The sequence below is a fragment of the Oryx dammah genome, unplaced genomic scaffold (assembly GCF_014754425.2).
Source record: "Oryx dammah isolate SB20612 unplaced genomic scaffold, SCBI_Odam_1.1 HiC_scaffold_18, whole genome shotgun sequence".
Taxonomy (NCBI): Eukaryota; Metazoa; Chordata; class Mammalia; order Artiodactyla; family Bovidae; genus Oryx; species Oryx dammah.
Window position 1 is genome coordinate 84,462,182 of NW_024070202.1, and position 22,000 is coordinate 84,484,181.

Below are 22,000 nucleotides of genomic sequence, written 5' to 3' on the forward strand. Positions count from 1 at the left end.
TTTCATAGTTTTGTGATTACTCTCCTGTGACACATATCCTGCATCTGTTTTCATCCCATCACCACCCTATCGGGATTCGGAGCATGAAAACTGGCATAGGTATTCAGTGAGAAATTATATGACTACCTCTGATCCCAGGGGATTCCTGATTTCAACATGTATGTGTGTATGTGGTATGTTAGTTGCTCAGTTGTGTCTGACTTTTTGGATTATAACCTATCAGGCTCTTCTGTCTATAGAATTCTCCAGGCAAGAATACTGGATTACATAGCCATTCCCTTCTCCAGAGGATCTTCCCAACCCATGGATCGAACCTGGGACTCCTACATTTCAGGCAGATTCTATAATAATGTATAATTATGAAAGTAAGGTAATATCTCAAATCATTCCTTCATAGTTTCAGACTGGCTAATTATACTGGAGAGGACCTGTCTCACAATGTTAAATAGATATAATGTTAATAGACATCTTTGTTTTGTACAAATTTTATACTATTTCACTTATAATCTAGTATTACTTATAATCTATAGTACTGAATTTTCTTTATGATTTAGTTCTGAGAATTATTTTATTTCTATTATAATTTTTTCTATGACTCAGAAGTTTAGTAACTCAGTTGATAAAGAATCTGCCTGCAATGCAGGAGACCCAGGTTCGATACCTGGGTTGGGAAGATCCCCCAGAGAAGGAAATGGCAACCACCCCAGTATTCTTGCTTGGGAAATCCCATGGACAGAAGAGCCTGGCGGGCTACAATGCATGAAGTCATAGCAAATCAGACATGAGTGAGTGACTAACACACACACAGGATAAGAACATACACACACTAAGCTGAATGTCAAATGCATTTTCATGTATATTCAAATAGGCTCTTCATCAATTATTTTTTGAAATTTTATGGGCATAATAGTACCACCTTAAATAATGGCAACCTAGACAGCATATTAAAAAGCAGAGACATTACTTCACCAACAAAGGTCCATCTAGTCAAGGCTATGATTTTTCCACTGGCCATGTATGGATGTGAGAGTTGGACTATAAAGAAAGCTGAGCACTGAAGAATTGATGCTTTTGAACTGTAGTGTTGGAGAATACTCTTGAGAGTCCCTTGGACTGCAAGGAGATGCAACCAGTCCATCCTAAAGGAGATCAGTCCTGGGTGTTCATTGGAAGGACTGATGTTGAAGCTGAAACTCCAATACTTTGGCCACCTGATGCAAAGAGCTGACTCATTTGAAAAGACCCTGATGTTGGGAAAGATTGAGGGCAAGAGGAGAAGGGGATGACAGAAGATGAGATGGTTGGATGGCATCACCGACTCAATGGATATGGGTTTTGGTGGACTCTGGGAGTTGGTGATGGACAGGGAGGCCTGGCATGCTGCGGTTCATGGGGTCGCAGAGTCAGACACTACTGAGCAACTGAACTGAACTGAAATAATGGCAGGCTTATTTCTCCTTTTCCAATTATTATGTTTAAATAATAATTTAAAATTGCTGTCTAAAATGTTTTATCTCTTAATTAACTGCTAAAATAAACATTGAATAGAAGAGTGGATAGACAGCATCCTTGAATCTGTTCAGAATTCACTGGGAACTTTCTCAGTTGCTGTAAGATATTTGCAGAATCCGTGAATTGCGGCCTCACAAGTACTTCTCCTCTGCTTGGAAAGCAAATATATCAGTGCTTTTCTTTGGTTATTTTAAATACTGAGCAGTATTCTCTACCTTTCTTGGAAGTTGCCTGACATGTCAGCTAAATATATATTGTTCAAAGTAAAATAACTGGCCTGTTGCTGCACTTTGTTAGTAAAAAACAGCTACCAGCCCTGAGCTGTCACAAAATTCTGAGGGTTAAAATGCCTGTAATGTCATGATTAACGTCAGAGAGAAATTCTAATTAGGCTGGAATGGCTCAGCAATACACAGTGATAAAATGAAAATGATGTATATAGACTCTTGCTGTTCTAGCAACCAAGAATGGAAACTATGAGGGTGTTTATTTTATTTATGGACAGTGTTACAGCTCACAATTTTCTTTGGTACTAATGACTGAAATTATAGTAAAGCTAAAAAGCACTGGATTATGTAACCGTTAGTATTTGAAAGATATGTGAGAGCATTTAAAGACAAAGAACAAAAAACTCTTTAATAGATAAGACAGTACCTATGGTAGTTTCTACAGAGACCCTCCTCTCTTCTATAGCTGAAGGACGGACTATACTGACAAACTGGCAAACAATTTGATGAGTGTCGGAATTTTGGAAAAGGCTGTATTCACAGATGCAGTAAATTTCTAAACAAAGTGGTGGCTCTTATATGAAAGTAGTTGGACTCGAGATTTGAGGTGAGAAAAAAATGGGTGGATACGCTTGAAAATATCAAACCCCTGACTCCCACCCTCGGTGCCAAAAAATGGCAGTCTCCTCCTTGATGAAGTCTTTGTCAATGTCTTACAAGCTAACACTTGTTCTTCTCAAGACCTTCTCCCACTTTTGTCTTGATCTGTAGCCAATAACAAAGAGTTTCAGCATGATTCAATATGGAAGGAGGGACAAGGCAGGCTCTGCTAAGGAAGACAATAAATCATTCACAAGGAATAGCAGGACCTGGATGAGACACACCATCATCATCTTGTAAAGCATGATGGAGTGATCTTGAAAGTCCTTGCCCAAGTAGAATAGAATATAAATCTTAATAAGGGAGCATTTGTTGATACAGCGGTAACTCCTGTTTTAGTGTTTAATGTCCCTGGAGACTTTCCTAACACAATGCTAAGATGACATTTCCAACAGTAGAAGAAGTTATTACCCATAATGTGTGAGTTAGAAATGTCAGAACTACTTTGGCAGACTTTTAAGGAAGGAATCAAATATACATTAGAACAAATCAATGTTATATGATCCAAGGATCTACCAGATGACTATGTTCCTTGGGAAATTCCAGAAGACAGCCCCTTTACTGAAACAATTCATGAGTATGACATTTACTTGTTTAGAAGTTTTTAAATGGTTTTTCCAGTGGTCATATATGTATGTGAGAGTTGGACTGTGAAGAAAGTTGAGTGCCGAAGAATTGATGCTTTTGAACTGTGGTGTTGGAGAAGACTCTTGAGAGTCCCTTGGACTGCGAGGAGATCCAACCAGTCTATTCTCAAGGAGATCAGCCCTGGGTGTTCTTTGGAAGGAATGATGCTAAAGCTGAAACTCCAGTACTTTGGCCACCTCATGTGAAGAGTTGACTCATTGGAAAAGACTCTGATACTGGGAGGGATTGGGGGCAGGAGGAGAAGGGGACGACAGAGGATGAGATGGCTGGATGGCATCCCTGACTCGATAGACGTGAGTCTGAGTGAACTCCGGGAGATGGTGATGGACAGGGAGGCCTGCTGTGCTGCGATTCATGGGGTTGCAAAAAGTCAGACATGACTGAACTGAACTGATGATAAGAAATACTGTTTAGTAACTGAGGATAACCAATGATGAACAAATAGATTTGTGAAATAAATCTGGGGCAGGAAACTGACATAGGGAAAGTATATGAATATGAGATTGCACTGCCTGTAAATCTCTTCTTAAATTCTTGAGAATTTAAAATTGAGATATTAAGTGGTAGTTGATAATGGAAGAAGAGACACAAAACATACAGAGAAGAGCTAATACATAGTAATAAATATTACTGTTAGTTTAGTCTGAATCTTAAGAGGACCCAAGAGATTTATCCAATTGGTTATGCTGCATTGTTTTCTGAATTGCCTTTGAGTTCCAGTTTAAATGAATTGTTGCTTTACTCTAGTTTCCCTCCTTTGTAAAAGGCCTTGTTCAATGTTTGAGGTCTAGTTTCATGGCTATGCTGTCATTGTTCTTTATTATCTTCCATTTGTTGCAATTAGTCCCCTCTCCATCATATAAGTAAATTCTCATCTCTCAAAATACCCTATCAGCCACATTGTGCTGTCTATGTCTGTTTATGAGTATTTTGGTAAACCTCTTCTTGTGGCTATGCTACCCATATGTCTAGCTTTAAAGATGATGATCAAGTTGTAGGTATGCTTATACTCACTGCTTCAGAGATAGGCAATGTAGAGATCCATTAAGAAAAAGAGCCTATAGAAATGCATAATATATGTATGTATCTATAAAGTCATACATTTTTAAGCCAAGTTATGATTGTAATTTTCTTAGAGCAGAGCTAATTTTCATATCAGTCCAGTTCAGTCACTCAGTTGTGTCCCACTATTTGCAACCCCATGAATTGTAGCACGCCAGGCCTCCCTGTCCATCACCAACTCCCAAAGTTTATCCAAACTCATGTCCATCGACTCGGTGATGCCATCCAGCCATCTCATCCTCTGTCGTCCCTTTCTCCTCCTGCCCCCAGTCCCTTCCAGCATAGGGTCGTTTCCAATGAGTCAACTCTTCACGTGATGTGGCCAAAGTACAGGAGTTTCAGCCTCAGCATCAGTCCTTCCAATGAACACCCAGGGCTGATCTCCTTCAGGATGGACTGGTTGGATCTCCTCGCAGTCCAAGGGACTCTCAAGAGTCTTCTCCAACACCACAGTTCAAAAGCATCAATTCTTCGGCGCTCAGTTTTCTGCACAGTCCAACATTCACATCCATACATGACCACTGGAAAAACCATAGCTTTGTCTAGATGGAACTTTGTTGGCAAAGTAATGTCTCTGCTTTTGAATATGCTATCTAGTTAGTCATAACTTTCCTTCCAAGAAGTAAGCCTCTTTTAATTTCATGGCTGCAGTCACCATCTGCAGTGATTTTGGAGCCAAAAAAAAATAAAGTCTGACACTGTTTCCACTGTTTTCCCCCATCTATTTGCCATGAAGTGATGGGACCAGATGCCATGATCTTCGTTTTCTGAATGTTGAACTTTAAGCCAACTTTTTCACTCTCCTCTTTCACTTTCATCAAGAGGCTTTTTAGTTCCTCTTCACTTTCTGCCATAAGAGTGTTGTCATCTGCATATCTGAGGTTATAGATATTTCTCCCAGCAATCGTGATCCCAGCTTGTGCTTCTTCCAGCCCAGTGTTTCTCATGATGTACTCTGCATATAACTTAAATAAGCAGGGTGACTATATACAGCCTTGATGTACTCCTTTTCCTATTTGGAATCAGTCGTTTGTTCCATGTCCAGTTCTAACTGTTGTTTCCTGACCTGCATATGGGTTTCTCAAGAGGCAGGTCAGGTGGTCTGGTATTCCCATCTCTTTCAGAATTTTCCACAGTTTATTGGTATCCACAGAATCAAAGGCTTTGGCATAGTCAATAAAGCAGAAATAGATGTTTTTCTGGAACTCTCTTGCTTTTTCAATGATCCAGCGGATGTTGGCAATTTGATTTCTAGTTCCTCTGCCTTTTCTTTTTTTTTATCACTGTGCATTTTATTTTATTTTATTTTAATTAATTAATTAATTTTTTTTATTTTACTTTACAATTCTGTATTGGTTTTGCCATATGTCATCGCAGCACTGTTTATAATAGCCAGGACATGGAAACAACCTAGATGTCCATCAGCAGATGAATGCATAAGAAAGCTGTTTTACATATACACAATGGAGTATTACTCAACTGTTAAAAAGAATACATTTGAATCAGTTCTGATGAGATGGATGAGACTGGAGCTGATTATACAGAGTGAAGTAAGCCAGAAAGAAAAACACCAATACAGTATATTAACACATATATATGGAATTTAGAAAGATGGCAATGATGACCCTGTATGCAGGACAGCAAAAAAGACACGGATGTGTATAGCGGACTTTTGGACTCCTCTGCCTTTTCTAAAACCAGCTTGAACATCAGGAAGTTCACGGTTCTCATATTGCTGTAGCCTGGCTTGGAGAATTTTGAGCATTACTTTACTAACGTGAGATGAGTGCAATTGTGCAGTAGTTTGAGCATTCTTTGGCATTGCCTTTCTTTGGGATTGGAATGAAAACTGACTTTTTCCAGTCCTGGGGCCATTGCTGAGATTTCCACATTTGCTGCCATATTGAGTGCAGCACTTTCACAGCATCATATTTTAGGGTTTGAAATAGCTCCATTGGGATCCCATCACCTCCACTAGTTTTGTTCGTAGTGATGCTTTCCAAGGCCCACTTGACTTCACATTCCAGGAATTCTGGCTCTAGGTGAGTGATCACACCTTCAGATTATGTGGGTCATGAAGCTCTTTTTTGTACATTTTTTCTGTGTATTCTTGCCACCACTTCTTAATATCTCCTGCTTCTGTTAGGTCCAGACCATTTCTGTCCTTTATTGAGCCCATCTTTGCATGAAATGTTCCCTTGGTGTCTCTAATTTTCTTGAAGAGATCTCTAGTCTTTCCCATTCTGTTGTTTTCCTCTATTCTATTTCTTTGCATTGATCACTGAGGAAGGCTTTCTTATCTGTCCTTGCTATTCTTTGGAACTCTACATTCAGATACTTATATCTTTTCTTCTTTGCTTTTCACTTCTCTTCTTGTCACAGCTATTTGTAAGGCCTTCCCAGACAGCCATTTTGCTTTTTTGCATTTCTTTTCCATGGGGATGGTCTTGATCCCTTTCTCCTGTACAATGTCACAAACCTCATTCCATAGTTCATCAGGCAATCTGTCTATCAGATCTAGTCCCTTAAATCTATTTCTTGCTTCCACTGTAAACACAGCAGCTGCAACAGACTGCACAGAAGTGCAACTGAGAGGAGCTACCCCTCACCAAGTTCAGCGGCGGCAGCCGAGAGGAGCAACCCCATGTCCAAGAAACAGCTGCTGCCTGGGTGCAGGACGGCCGAGAGGAGCTACTCCACATTCAAGGTCAGGAGGGGCGGCCCTGAGGTGATACCCCTCCTCCAAGGTAAAGAGCAACAGCTGTGCTTTGCTGGAGCAGCCTGTGAAGAGATAGCCCAAGTCCAAGGTAAGAGAAACCCAAGTAAGACAGTAGGTGTTGTGAGAGGGCATCAGAGTGCAGACACACTGAAACCATACTCACAGAAAACAAGCCAATCTGATCACACGGACCACAGCCTTGTGTAAATCAATGAAACTAAGCCATGCCATGTGGGGCCCCTCAAGACGGACGGGTCATGGTGGAGAGGTTTGACAGAATGTGGTCCACTGGAGAAGAGAATGGCAAACCAAATCATTATTCTTGCCTTGAGAACCCCATGAGCTGTATGAAAAGGTAAAAGGATAGGATACTGGAAGGGGAACTCCCCAGGTCAGTAGGTGTCCAATATGCTACTGGAGATCAGTGGAGAAATAATTTCAGAAAGAATGAAGGGATGGAGCCAAAGCAAAAACAATACCCAGCTGTGGATGTGACTGGTGATAGAAGCAAGATCCGATGCTATAAAGAGCAATATTGCATAGGAACCTGGAATGTCAGGTCCATGAATCAAGGCAAATTGGAAATGGTCAAACAGGAGATGGCAAGAGAGAATGTCAACATTATAGGAATCAGCGAACTAAAATGGACTGGAATGGGTGAATTTAACTCAGATTACCATTTAGCTACTACTGTGGGCCGTAATCCATTAGGAGAAATGGAATAGCCATCATGGTAACAAGAGAGTCCAAAATGCAGTACTTAGATGCCATCTCTAAAACGACAGAATAATCTCTGTTTATTTCCAAGGCAAACCACTCAATATCACAGTAATCCAAGCCTATGCCCCAACCAGTAACGCTGCAGAAGCTGAACAGTTCTATGAAGACCTACAAGGCCACTTAGAACTAACACCCAAAAAAGATGTCCTTTTCATTATAGGGGACTGGAATGCAAAAGTAAGAAGTCAAGAAACACCTGGAGTAAGAGGCAAATTTGGCCTTGGAATACAGAATGAAGCAGGGCAAAGGCTAATAGAGATTTGCCAAGAGAATGCATTGGTCATAGCAAACACCCTGTTCCAACAACACAAGAGAAGTCTCTACACATGGACATCACCAGATGGTCAACACCGAAATCAGATTGATTATATTCTTTGCATCCAAAGATGGAGAAGCTCTATACAGTCAGCAAAAACAAGACCAGGAGCTGACTGTGGCTCAGATCATGAACTCCTTATTGCCAAATTCCAGACTTAAATTGAAGAAAGTAGGGAAAACCACTAGACCATTCAGGTAATTTTTATATAATAAGATGTTAAAGGTTTTGACTACATGTGCTAATTAACTTGCTTCCTGAAATCTTTACTTCTGGGTGAAGTTGACATGATCTATTTAGTAAAAAAAAAAAGAGAAGCTTTGTGAATTTTCCTGTAATTTGGCATGCATGCCTACCATTTCCCAACTAATTGACTCTTGTAATGGTATTTCACGGTCAAAGTCATCTCTCTCCAACATTGTTATACTGAAATATTTTGTTAAACTTCCACTATCACAAAACTACCAAACTTAATAAATGTGTATTTGAGACCAAATGTATGATTCTTTTGTACAGTATTTTTTTTTTGCTAAAATGTTTTTATATTTTTCTACTTCCCTAATTTAGATACTAAATCATATCCAGATGCCCACTTTATATCAAGTTGCCATAGTCTCAGATATCAAATTTTATTGACTGCAAAAGTAGTTCTTAGGTGCTAAATTAAGATGCTTCCATAAAGCAAATTATATAAATCAAACTACCAGCTTTGTTCATGCTTCAGAGATGACTTAACTACTGAACAACAGCAAATGATATTATTAACATGTGATTTTGAAGTTGTTACTATCCCTCTTGTACCTATTTTATTTCCACATTCATGTTTTATAAAACCAATTAATTTCCCTTATTATAAAAGAGAACACAGAAAGTTATGCTTTAAGACATGTTTTTTCCATTTGACTCTGAAGTGGTGATGCCTCTTTCCCCACACATCTCTCACTACAGAAACTCTGTGTCATCACAGCGAAACTGTCATTCTATGTGATTCAATACTGCGGGCTTTATTTGCTACTAAGGGAATTAACCACTGTGTACAAATATCTACAAATCACTAACGTTTTCAGTACTAGAAAATATAACTGGAAGGAAAAATGATTATATTTTTAACGGATTTTTATTCAGCACCTTCAGTGGTCCTAGTATTACCTCTGTGGATAGTATAGACGGTTTTCTTTATGTTCCCTATTAAATTACCTGAAGAAATTTTTCACCTTTTAAAAACTTACTTAATAAGACATTAATCATAAATTAAAAGGTTAATTAAGAAAACTGTGATAATAAAAGTGTTTATTTAAAATATGAAAACAGTAGCAAATGGGGGAAAATGATTCCCCTTTTTTGGAAATAAACAGCATTATTTTCCAATTCTACCCAAAAAGTCACTAAATGCAAATCATTTTCAGGGAAAGTGTAAAACACTTTAAAATTGGTAAGCTCTAAGAAGGCATTCTGAAAAACGAAAGATAACCTCCTTGTAACCAGTTATCAGATTTTCAGTTATCTTGCCACATGGAGCAGAGATTTTGAAACCTAATGTAGAAAAAAAACAACAAAAAATTATCTTAGCAATAACAGGTGTAGTCATAAATTATCTTATACCTTATCAGAATGACCAATGGATTTCAGATTCTATCAAATGTGTTGCCTAAGATACATGTTTTTGAAAACTGTATACTCCAGACTTAGCCAGAATGAGTAAATCCTAGGTTCTCAGATATGTGTGCTGCTGATTATCAGTGAACAGCAGCTCAAGTCACATATCTTCATTTGTCTTCTCTTCTCTGGTCTTTCTTCCATTAGAATGTTTTAAATTGGTTTCCGATTAGTATCTCTTTGTGTGCATGAGCCTTAAGAATCACAAAGGAAAACAGATAAATCAAGACTATTGTGGTAAAAAATTTTTGTTGTTATTACACTCTATGGATTTTATAACAATTCTTAGGCAGCTAATTCTATTTACTCTATTCCACAAATTGGGCTTTTAGTGAAGAGATTCTATTGACTCTCCATGATTCTTGCTTTTTCATTTTTTATAGTCTTAAATGGGATTCCTTCGTGGCTCAGACTGTAAAGCGTTCTGCCCACAATGCGGGAGACCCGGGTTAGATCCCTGGGTCGGGAGGATCCCCTGGAGAAGGAAATGGCAACCCACTCCAGTACTCTTGCCTAGAAAATTCCACGGATGGAAGAGCCTGGTGGGCTACAGTCCATGGGGCCGCAAAGAGTCGGACACGACTGAGCGACTGAAGTGAACTGAACTGAACTTATGTAAGATTCTATCCTCCAAGTAAATTTGTTCACTCAGTACTGTTGAGTTTGAAGTGATTTTTCATTAATTAAGTGGGCATGTTGCAAAAGGCTACCTAGTAAGAAACTTAAGATGCTTCTAGGAGCTGAGTGTAGCCACCTGCAAGAAACTAATGCCCTCAGACCTGCCCACTTAAAAGGCTTCCCTGGTCACTCAGCTGGTAAAGATTCTACCTGCAATGCAGAAGACATTGGTTCAGTTCCTGGGTGGGGAAGATCCCCTGGAGAAGGGATAGGTTACCTACTCCAGTATTCTTGGGCTTCTCTGATGGCTCAGCTGGTAAAGAATCTGCCTGCAATCTGAGAGAGCTGGATTCCATCCCTGGTTGGGAAGAACGCCTGGAAGAGGGCATGGCAACCCACTCCAGTATTTTTACCTGGAGAATCCCCATGGACAAAGGAGCCTGTGGGCTACAGTCCATGGTGTTGCAAAGAGTTGGACATGACTGAGCGACTAAGCACACAGTGTGCCACTTACAGGAAAAGATTACTGCTCTCAAATCTAAGAGAGCTTGAAAAGGTTCTTTCTCTAGTAGAATCTTTGATAAGATCACAGCACTCAGCGGCACATGGATTGTAGCCTGATGAGAACCTGAAGCAGAGAATTCACTAAATCATGAACAGGCTTTGACAGAAACAGAGAAATAATAAATCCATGTTGTTTTAATCTGTGTGTGATAATTTTTTGCACAGCAATAGAAAACAGAAATAGATAATTTGTTATACAGCAATAGGAAATCATTACACAAAAAGACAAGATTTATTTTACCAAGTGAACAAAATATAATTTAATGTGAATATAATTAGTTCAAATTATTTAATAAAATTAAACCCATGATTGTAAGCTTCAATTAATTATTTAGTTAACTGTCAAAATACTGAAAAGATTAGATGGCCTTAGGTGACTCTCAGGTAGATTTCTCTCTCTATGTGGTTTTCTCTCCTAAATTGCTTACGTCAATCTATTTTTACATTATATTGTCAGAGCAGCAAGAAAATGAGAGCAAAAGATGTAATATTTTTTGAGCCCTATTCAGAATTCATGCTAAATTCAGTTCTGTGAATTCTGTTGGTCAAAGCAAGTCCCAAAATCAAGGGATACGGAAATAATTATCTACCTTTTAATGGGAGAAGCAGCAAATAATTTATAATCATTTTAATAATCCACTGAGATAATTTTGAAGATGACTCTGTGCTTGCGACTAAAAAAAAATTGGTGAGAATTGACTATGCAAAGGAAATGGCTATATAAATTCTCATCAGAATATAATAAGCATATGATATATACATAGAAATTGAAGATGTTAGATTTAGATATCAAGAAAAAAATGTGGTACATCATATCTCCACATGGTGATGTATACTTTTTGGAGATTTGAGAAGTTATCTTAATGCAACTGTATATATTAACCATACTCTTATTAAACAGCACAGAGAGAATGTCATGTGTGAGTGCAAGTGTTAGGGTGAGAAAGGAATAATGTAAGCATATTTTATGAAAAGGAAATTATGTTTCCTACACACTTTTATTCTTGCTTGGGAAATCCCATGAACAGAGGAGCTTGGTAGGCAAAAGTCCATGGAGTCACAAAGAGCTGGACATGACTGAGTGACTGAGCATACACACACTCACACACACACTTAAAGAAGTAATTTGTCAAATAACTCCCATCCCACCTCTTTTCTAGTTACTTATAAAAACACAAATCCTAAGTTTCCCTAGGGCAGAGTTATAATATATGTGTGTGTGTATATATATATATGTATATTATATATGTATGTATATATAATATATATACACATATATTTGAAACACTATAAATTCTAATACAGTTCTTAATAGAGTAAAATTTTTAATAAACATTTACCTTAAATGTAATTGAATTTTTTTAATGGTAGAATAAAGATAAATTATTTTAGAGAGGTTGCATTACTTAGATATCAGACAGGATTCTATGATGGGCTGCCAAGATCAGTGACCAGAGTGGATGTGTCTAAATGTTTCCAGATAGTGTGAATTTAATGCATTTTATTCCCATGACAAGGATACTGCCTATGTCACATGGACTTAGGAAAAAGAGGTTATCCAAAGCAAAGCTGACCTAATTATGTGAATCTTTTAAATCTGAGTCCAGAGGTCAGAGCCTGAGGAAGTGAGGTACTCTAAGGGTGAGAGAGATTCGACAATGTAAGAAAATTTCTCCTGGCTTTAATGATAATGAGGACAACCCTTCAGTCCATGGAGAAACTTAACTTGGCCCAAAACCTGGATAAGCATGGAAGAAAACCCAAGGTGCAGGTGAAATGGTGCCTGTAGTACCTTCATTTCTGCCTTTGGAGAACCTGAGCAGAAAACCCTGGTAAACCATGCTCAGTGGTCCAATTTCTGACCTACAGACTGTGAGCTAGTACATTGGAATGATTTTTACTTCCCTTGTAGCTCAGCTGGTAAAGAATCTGCCTGCAATGCGAGAGATCTGGGTTCAATCCCAGGATTGAGAAGATCCTCTGGAGAAGGGAAAAGCTACCCACTCTAGTATTCTGGCCTGGAGAATTTCATGCACTGTACAGCCCATGGGGTCACAAAGAGACAAGACTGAGCGACTTTCACTTTCACTAAATTTGTAGTAATTTGTTACAGCAGCAAGAGGAAACTAATATATCCAGAAAGGAATTAAAATATAGGAATTGAAATACTTTTGGAAGAAATACACTAAAATCATTATTCTTCATTACCATATTCCTCTATATTCCATGCAGATTAATAACAAGTTTTTTAGACTGTGAAAATGAAAGTCTCTTAGTGATGTCCGACTCTTTGTGACCCCATGGACTATACAGTCCATGGAATTCTCCAGGTCAGAATACTGGAGTGGGTAGCCTTTCCTTTCTCCAGGGGACCTTCCCAACTCAGAGATTAAACCCAGGTCTCCTGCACTGTGGGCAGATTCTTTACCAGCTGAGTTACAAGAGAAGCCCAAAAATATTGGAGAGGGTAGCCTATCCCTTCTCCAGGGGATATTCCTGACCCAGGAATTGAACTGGAGTCTCCTGCATTGCAGGTGAATTCTTAACCAACTGAGCTATGAAGGAAGCCACTTTTTAGACTGTAAGGTTAACTAAATAATATGATGTCTATTTCCTACATAATTTCTTGTCAATATTTACAGGCTACAAGGCAAAATGTCCGACTTCCTGAAAGATAACATCAGCTACTCTTAAAAAGTTATGTCAATATTAATTTAAGAGGATTTTGCATAAGTGTTAGCATTGATAAATTGATTTTGCTCTTCTCATTCATTTAGTTTACAGACTATATAACATACTTCCATTTAAATTATGTATGTCAACATTTGTGTTTCTAAACTAGTTATCAATCATTTACAAGATGAATGTAAATGACAGTTTCACAATGCATGCTATAGATCTCCAGAACAAAGAGATAGAATAAAATATAATCTAAGTGACTAAAAGGTTTCTGAACCAAAAATACCATTAAATATTTATATGCTTTTGAACAGAATGTGCTTCTTTCCCAGAGCAACTATTGATCTGTGTGCTGCTTTTTTCCAATAAATGATTTCACATTAAACTCAACTGGTTCATGATTTTCTCACACAGAACAGTTATCCCCTTCATCTAAATGACTGGAATTCGTATTCTTACATTTTCTCTAAGGTTCAATTAAATTTTAGCCCCCAAACAAAATATTTATTTAAGTCTATCTCAAGTAAATTCATTTCCAATGAAGTTCATTGACTTACAATGTTTAAGTGTGTTCCAAATAATATCCCATTGCCATCATAACTTCATTTTATATAATAAGTTCATTATAATATTTGTAATACAGCATTATTTTCTACTTGCTGTGAGCAAAATATGTTCAGAGATTAAAAACTGTAGTAGGATGTCTGATACTTGATTTATATTTTACACCAGAGATTTTATTCCTTGTGTTAGAAGACAATGTTTCTGCCTTAAGAAGCTTAATTACTATTGGAGGACAATTAAAATTTAAAATAATAAGAATATAAGAATAAGAATAAAATTCCAGATAGTGAGTAATGCTATACAAAAGTATAAGGAAAGAAAGAAGGCTGGAGATAGGGTATGGGTGGGCTATGTCACTGGGTGATCAGAGAGTCTCTTTGCGCTTCTACTATATGAGGAGAGACCAAAGTCATGAGAAAGACAGAGACAAGCAAAGAATAGCCTTAGACACACATATACAATAAATATAAAGGTCTTCACCAAGGACAGCTTAGAATACTCAAAAAATAGAAAAGGCCAGAAAAACTAGGTCATAGTGAGAAAAGGATAGAATGTTTTGAGATAAAGTCAGACATGAAACAAATTATGGTGGTTTTTGAAAAACAGAAAATCACATATAGAGAAGGTATCTGGTTTATATATCTTTATAATGCTCAATTGGTTGACTGTGTAAAGAAGAGCCTCCCAGGTGGCTCTAGTGGTAAAGAATCCACCTGCCAATGTAGGAGGCAGAAGAAATGCGGGTTCAATCTCTGGGTCAGGAAGATCCCCTGGAGAAGGAAATGGCAACCCGCTCCAGTATTCTTGCCTGGAGAATTCCATGGACAGAGAAGCTTGGTGGGCTACAGTCAATGGGGTCACAAAGAGTCAGACACAACTGAGCACATGCATTCATAGAGAAGAGGCTCTAGCAGATAAATGAAAGAAAGGTTATTATTAGGAGGATAAAGTTACACTCCAAGGAATGGAGTCTATGTAGTCCAACCATAAAAATCATGATATTATAGTTTATTAGAGAAACAATAAAAGTGGCAAAGCAGGGTTGTATTTGAAATATATATAGAAGATAAAGTTGCAGATGAAGTTCAGACTGATGGTTGGAGTGGCTCAGCTAGTAAAGAACCTGCCTGCAATAAGGGAGACCTGGGTTCAATCCCTGGGTTGGGAAGATCCCCTAGAGAAGGGAACGGTTACCCACTCCAGTATTTTGGCCTGGAGAATTCCATGGACTATACAGTCCATGGAGTCGCAAAGATTCGACCACTACTGAGTAACTTTCACTTCACTTCACTTCAACCACTATAAGGGAAATCAAGGATGACAAACTTAATTTGGATTCTCTCCAAAAGTAGACTTTGAGAAAAGGATTTAGTTTCAGATATTTTTAGGGTGAATTAATTTCATGAAACATATGGAAAAGTGAGGACAGTGAGACAAGGAAGGAAGACAAACAAAATAGGATTGTATTCACTTGGAAACGCTATCCTATCTGGATCTCTGAGGAATGCAGAGAATGCTTTGCAGAATTAGCTATGTAAAGAACAAGAGACTGAGCAATTTGCCCAAAATATTTTCTTCATCGTTGATGAATTATTGATGGTTTTTAAAGTTATGAAGCTGGAAGAGAGAATCTGTGGAGAGAACATGTATAGAAAATGAAAATCATCAGAGGACTGAGACAGGGAGCAGTAAAATGTTTAAAGTCAGGAACACGAGGAGAATTTAGAAAAGGAGACTGATGTCAGTACAGTCAGGAGAAAGACAAGTTCAGAAGCTTTACAATAAGATAGGTGCTGAGTTACTAGGACAGAGTGGATTCAGTTGATTACATTTTCATGGAAGCTTTCTTCTTCCTGTCTATTGAAACAAAAATGCACAATATAAAAGTTGTGAGTCAAGTTTCATTTGAGCACCTTAATGGTGATGATAGCCCAGGAGAACAGCCTTCAGATAGCTCAAAGGAGCTGCTCCAAAGAGGTAAGGGAGGAGTTAGGATGTACATGAATATTTTCTGGGAAAAAGCATGTAGTTAAACATAAAAAGAGTACTGTTAACAAGAACAGTCATCTCAAGATTAATATTACTGCTTTACTACTAGGCTTCCCTAGTAGGGCAGTTGGTAAAGAATCTACCTGCAATGCAGGAGACAAGGTTCGATCCCTGGGTCCGGAAGATCCCCTGGAGAAAGGAATGGCAACCCACTCCAGTACTCTTGCCTGGAGAATTTCATGGTCAGAGGACCTGGTAGACTACAGTCTATGTAATGGCAAAGAATCGGACACAGCTGTGTGACTAACTTTCCTTTTTCCTTTCCTTTTATGTTTTGGAAGATTCAAGAATCAGGAGCCATTGAGATTTTTCCTTAGATACATACGTATCTTAATTATCTAGGGTTCAGTGTATACAAAGCGCCGAATACTGCCTATTGTTCTCCACCCTGAATTTCCCCCAGGCTCACTGTTGGTGGGCAACCACAGTGGTTATTGGCTTGATTCTTATGGAATTGGGACAGCAGACTTTTTTTTTCTTTACAGTCACATATTATACCCTTTCTTTGTTTTCTTTTTCTTCATAGCACATATCAACATCTGAGATTATAAATTATTCTTTGTTTTTTTATGATCTTTCTTTTCTTCTCTAGGATGTAATTTCCAGAACAACGCAGACATTGTCTTTGTTACTGTTCTCATGTGCCTAGACTAGTGCTTTGCATTAAGTACATCCTCATGAAATATTGACTGAACAACAGAATGGTTAAAATCACTTACTAGTGAGCTGTGCTAAAAGCCAAGAATTCAAAACATGAAAGTAAGGAAATTGAGCATAATAAACTTTTCTAAGTAGTTTTGTTATGACAGTGGAACATAAGGGAGCAGTAGCTAGAAAGAAGGGTTGGATTTTGCATTAAGGAATATTACAGCACTTAGTGACTTTTCAGAAATGTTCATATAAAGGAGATCAGATGATGGAGTAGAGGAGTTACTTACAAGAGAATCCATTTAGTAGGCAAGAGGGATGGTGTCTCACTATAATTCAAGGGTCCATACTTCTAATGAAACTGGAAGAAAGCCAGAATTTGTAGGTAAGATGTAGGTAGACTGATAAATTTGAGGGGGAGAAATTAGGTTGTTATATTACTGCTTCTATTTTCTTAGTGAAGTTGGAAACATGGTCATCAGTAAAATTATGATAGAGATATTGTAAAGTTGTCAGACATCTGATGATGAAAGAGAGGATATGACTGACAGAAACAGAGAAACTGAACAGATGAATAATAGTGATTACTTAGAAATACATTTTGGAGGGGTTGGGGGGCAGGCCACATAACCCAGCAGTCAGGATCTTACTTCCCTGACCAGAGATTGAATCCATGTCCCCTGCAGTGGAGGCACAGAGCCCTAATCACTGAACCATCATTGAAATTCACAGCCCAGGAGCACAGATCCAATAAAACAGAGATTTAGTCATGTGATTATAGGAATGATCTCCTCCCCTACCTCTTGTGACCACATCAACAGAGCTCCAGCATAATGTAGCCACAGATTACAGCTGAAAGAGGGCTTCCCCAAAGGCTCAGAGGTAAAGAATCTGCCTGCAATGCAGGAGACACAGAAGACGTGTGTTTGATCCCTGGGTTGGGAAGATCCCCTGGAGAAGGAAATGGCCCTGGAGAAGGAAATGAAAACTTGTTCCAGTGTTCTTGCCTGGAAAAAGAAGAGCCTGGTGGGCTAGAGTCCAAAGGTTTGTAAAGTGTTGGATATGACTAAGCACGCGGGAGCAGCCAAGAGAGTGCAAATTTCCAACCCTATTTTTAAAATCTCTTGAAGAAACACAAAGACAACAGAGGAGACATAAACAAGGACACTCAAGGAATTTGAAAATCCTTGGACCCTTAGCTACAGCACACATTTAAAAACAACCCAGTTCCTAGCCAGATTAACAGATTAATTTTATTAACTTTAAAGGCCTATTGATCTCAGTGCCTTTTAGCCAATAATACTGGCATTTAATTTATGAGGGAATACATGGGACAGTACATAATGATTAAAGGATCAACTATTTAAAAATTTTATAAAACTTTTTCAAAGTGAAAAGACTGATACCGAAACTTCAGAAGTGGTGAAGTTTGTGGTAACAACAAGTTCTGAGTTCTGACCATGGGGGCTTATGGTTGGTACAATCACTTGTAATGTTGCCAGCACTTGGATGAAGAGGAAAGTGGTGAGAGATAGGCTAAAATCTTCAGTTTATCAAGTAGTGGATGAATGACACAAGGATGGGGTGTGAAGAGGAGGAGAAAGGGTAAAAAAAGAGGAATTAGGATCAAACATAAACAGATAATACAACCTTTACACATTTGGCCTAAAATGGGGATGAAAGGGAAAAATAAGCAGGGAAATACCTGGCCACACTTGGAAGAAATTTGGTATAAAGTGTGTTGCTGAACCATAAACAGTTTTCACTTAAATAAGGAAGGTAATGGGAATATGGAGTGAAAAACTGGATAACTTTAGGGTATAAGTAGATTATAGGGAATTATTTATAACCTGAGATTCCACTGGTGAATGACATAAATAGCAATGAAATGCATAATGGAATTAGCTCTGAGGGATTTTTTTAGAGAAAAATGGTGACAAATTCTGCTTTTAGTCTTAAAGGGTTGGTTTGGTAGGCATTGTGTAGTAATGACACAATGAATTCAGTCACAGAAAAAGGTGATAGGGTACTTTTTGTTGTTGTTTATTCGCTAAGTCATGTCCACCTCTTTGTGACCCCATGCACTGTAACCCGCCAGGCTCCTCAGTTCATGGGATTTCCCAGACAAGAATACTGGAGTGGGTTGTCATTTCCTTCTCCAGGGGATCTTCCTGACCAGTTTTAGGCCTCTCTCAAAACCCCCAGAACTATGTACAGCTTATAGGCCTAATATATGTTTATATATGTACAGTGGAGAAATTGTTATATTCTCCACATTCTCTTCATTTTAGGATTTGTATTTTAAGTTCATCATTCTGTAAAAAGCACTAATGGATTAATTATACATTGTAATAAAAACTACACACCATAAAAATACTAACTTCTAGTAAGACTTCCATACAACTGCCTCCCTTCATCAACACACATAACCTTAGCCTGTGTGTGTGTGTGCTCAGTCATGTCCAACTCTTTATGACGCCTATGGACTGTAGCTTGCCAGACTCCTCTTTCCAAGGAATTTTAGCCTAAACATCATTATCTGTAGTCATTGATATATATTTCAGACATCATTTTCTGAGTAAGTCAGCATGTTTAAAACTTATTTTCAGACAAATTGCATTTGTATATTTAGTTGTTTTCCCTCTACTTTAGAATGATCATTTCCTAGGTACAGTGATAATTGTGATGTTCTTTGGCAGAATAAAACTCATAATTCTTGAATTCAAATAATGGAGCATTTAGTATTGTGGGTATGAGAATAAGTGCTGCCATATATTCCATTTTTATTTGAGATAATTGATAAATCAGGAAGCTTTTTTATTATTTCGAGGGAGAAGTCATAATATTTTTGTGTTATCAGGGAGAAGTCATGATATTTTCCAGTGTAGTTGTAACTCTCAATATTCTGTTAGCAGTGTGATTTTTATTTATTTAGTTGAATGTAAAAGAATTGTTTCTTCTAAACTTTGCTACTTTTCACTTTGATACTTCTGTTTCTATTAGGAAATTCTAAATTTGCATCAAGCCCTGGTAAGATCCAGAATTTATTCTGATTTTACTCTTATGTAGGGAAGGAAATAGAAAATAAATTTGATCTTTAGAGGCTTAAATTTGATCAAATGTGGACTAAATAATACTAAGGGGAAAATGATTTTGAGACCTTAATTGTCAAAGCACTTCTATGTTATTTAAATAATATTTTAAAATAAATGTATAAAAATATATTAATCAAATAAAAAAGGAAAATGTGTTAATAGAGTTTGTGATAACTAAGTAGTATCCAAAAAAGCAGATATTTCAATACTTAAATAGAACATATATGAAATCTGAAAAATATTCAAATACAACTTTATATAATTCAGTAAAACCTGTACTATATAATTGTTTGGTAGCAATTAACATGCAAAAAATAAAACAGAATTTGAGGTTGAAGTTGTTTATAGTTGAATTAAGATTTAAGCATGCAAAATGGCTAGAAGGCAAGAAAACAATACAAATCAGAAACTGATAAAAGAATGCATTAGGAAAATATAATCATACTTTATCATAAAGAAAGCACCAGTTAAGTTGCCAGAGATTTAGTCTACTTTTGAAGGGACAAGATCTGGGAATTAAAAGTTAGAAAAAACTGGAAATATCAAAAACATGAAGTCAAGGTCATAAAATGTTAGAGAAAATTTTGATTATTGAATTACGACAGAAAACGATCCCACAGGTTTTATTTCCTCAAGGAAAAATGATGCTGTGGCCATCTCATCATATACTTATTTTACCTCTGTATATCTTTTTTGCTAAGTCATCTGTTCATATCTTTTACCCCTTTTCAATGTGTCATTTATTTGTTTTTGCTGACTGTAAACCTTCTCCATCTTCGGCTGCAAAGAATATAATCAATCTGATTTCAGTGTTGACCATCTGGTGATGTCCATGTGTAGAGTCTTCTCTTGTGTTGTTGGAACAGGGTGTTTGCTATGACCAATGTGTTCTCTTGCAAAACTCTATTAGCCTTTGCCCTGCTTCATTCCATACTCCAAGGCCAAATTTGCCTGTTACTCCAGGTGTTTCTTGACTTCCTACTTTTGCATTCCAGTCCCCTATAATGAAAAGGACATCTTTTTGGGGTGTTAGTTCTAAAAGGTCTTGTAGGTCTTCATAGAACTGTTCAACTTCAGCTTCTTCAGTGTTACTCATTGGATTACTGTAATATTGAATGGTTTGCCTTGGAAACAAACAGAGATCATTCTGTTGTTTTTGAGATTGCATCCAAGTATTGCATTTTGGACTCTTTTGTTGACCATGATGGCTATTCCATTTCTCCTAAGGGATTCCTGCCCACAGTAGTAGATATAATGGTAATCTGAGTTAAATTCACCCATTCCAGTCCATTTTACCTAGCAGATTCCTAGAATGTTGACATTCACTCTTGCCATCTCTTGTTTGACCACTTCCAATTTGCCCTGGTTCATGGACCTAACATTCCAGGTTCCTATGCAATATTGCTCTTTACAGCATCAGACCTTGCTTCTGTCAACAGTCACATCCACCGCTGGGTATTGTTTTTGCTTCGGCTCCATCCCTTCATTCTTTCTGAAGTTATTTCTCCACTGATTTCCAGTAGCATATTGGGCACCTATCCTATCATTTTGCCTTTTCATACTGTTCATGGGATTCTCAAGGCTAGAATACCAAAATGGTTTGCCATTCCCTTCTCCAGTGGACCACGTTATGTCAGACCTACCCACCATGACCCATCTATCTTGGGTGGCCCCACAGGGCATGGCTTAGTTTCACTGACTTAGACAAGGCTGTGATCCGTGTGATCAGATTGGCTAGTTTTCTGTGATTATGGTTTCAGTGTGTTTGCCTTCTGATACCCTCTTGCAACACCTACTGTCTTATTTGGGTTTCTCTTATCTTGGACATGGGGTATCTCTTCACACTCAAATCAGATTGATTATATACTTAGCAGCCAAAGAAGGTGAAGCTCTATACAGTCAGCAAAAACAAGACCAGGAGCTGACTGTGGCTCAGATTATATACTCCTTATTACCAGATTCAGACTTAAATTGAAGAAAGTAGGGAAAACCACTAGACCATTCAGGTATGACCTAAATCAAACCCCTTATGATTATACAGTGAAAGTGAGAAATAGTTTTAAGGACTAGATCTGATATACAGAGTGCCTGATGAACTATGGAATGAGGTTCGTGACATTGTACAGGAGACAGGGATCAAGACCATCCCCATGGAAAAGAAATGCAAAAAAGCAAAATGGCTGTCTGAGGAGGACTTACAAAT